Below are 1,495 nucleotides of genomic sequence, written 5' to 3'. Positions count from 1 at the left end.
TCCCAGTGTATTCGTAGAATAGGCATAACGTAATGTTCAAGTCACCCTCGACCAATCACGAAATAACCGGAGGTACCGTTATCTTTAGCAGCCAATCGCCTTTTCAATTGCCGCATAGTGGGCGTTCTGAGCTATGCGTAGGCACGCGCATGTCTTGATACGGGCAACCCGCCGTGCACTATCGATATTTCATTTAGATATTGTATATTTATGAAATACTGCTGCTGCAACTTTTTTATTAAGATGTTGACTTGATTTTGTTGCCGCATGTTTTGGGGTGAAAGTTAAATCACTGCATAGTGCACAGGTGAGTTGTAGCCTTGTAGACTATGATGTAATCTTAGTCGAGCAAGCCACCGAACACACCTGTGGCTTCATATCTGCCCATCCATCACTTCACTGCACTATAACTAATTATAGAGCCTAGCTACCTCTGAATGTTCATTTGATTAGCCTATGATTATCAGTAATGCACAAAAAACATACTTCTTATGGAAACAAATACAGTATCTACTATATTTCGCATGATTTTCATCTGATGGCTTGAATAATAATAATTTCACAAAATACAGAATCAGAACACCTAATCTCTGAGATCAATAAGAGGCTATCCATCTGGCTCTACAAACTTCAAAGCGTGAGGGAAACAAGTGTGTGTGTGTGTGTCAGAGTGGTCAGAACTGCAAATGGCCCCTAGGCCTGCAGATGCTGAGAGAGAGAGAGCGAGCTAGGGAGAGATTACAGGAGTTCACACCACCAGGACCCACTCTGCCACACTGTCCCACTCAGCATCACAGTGACCAATGCAAAAAACATTGAGATAGGCCTACACAAAAGAGAACAAGAAGATACACTGAGTGCACAAACACCTTTCTAATATTGAGATGCACCCCCTTTTGCCCTCAGAACAGCCTCAATTCGTCGGGGCATGGACTCTACAAGGTGTCAAAAGTGTTCCACAGGGATGCTGGCCCATGTTGACTCCAATGCTTCCCAGTTGTGTCAAGTTAGCTGGATGTCCTTTGGGTGGTGGATCATTCTTGATACACACGGGAAACTGTTGAGTGTGAAAAACCCAGCAGCGTTGCAGTTCTTGACATACTCAAACCGGTACGCCTGGCACCTACTACCATACCCCGTTCAAAGGCACTTAAATATTTTGTTTTGCCCATTCACCCTCTGAATGGCACACATACACAATTCATGTCTCAATTGTCTCAAGGCTTAAAGATCCTTCTTTAACTTGTTGTCACGATCGTCAGGGAGAGAAGTAGACCAATGCGCAGCGTGATGAACGAACATGTTACTTTATTTAATTAAAGCACGAAACGAAACAAAACAACAAACGACTCGTAACGTCCTTGGTAACAATGACCAACACGGAACAAAAACCCACAAACACAAAATGAAAAACAGACAGTTTAAATATGGCTCCCAATCAGAGACAACCAGCCAACAGCTGAACTCGTTGCCTCTGATTGGGAGTCACTCAGGC

This window comes from Coregonus lavaretus (genome assembly GCF_964263955.1).
Source record: "Coregonus lavaretus genome assembly, chromosome: 10".
Classification (NCBI taxonomy): domain Eukaryota; kingdom Metazoa; phylum Chordata; class Actinopteri; order Salmoniformes; family Salmonidae; genus Coregonus; species Coregonus lavaretus.
The sequence above is the reverse complement of the archived record's forward strand: the minus strand, read 5'-3'. Positions refer to the sequence as shown.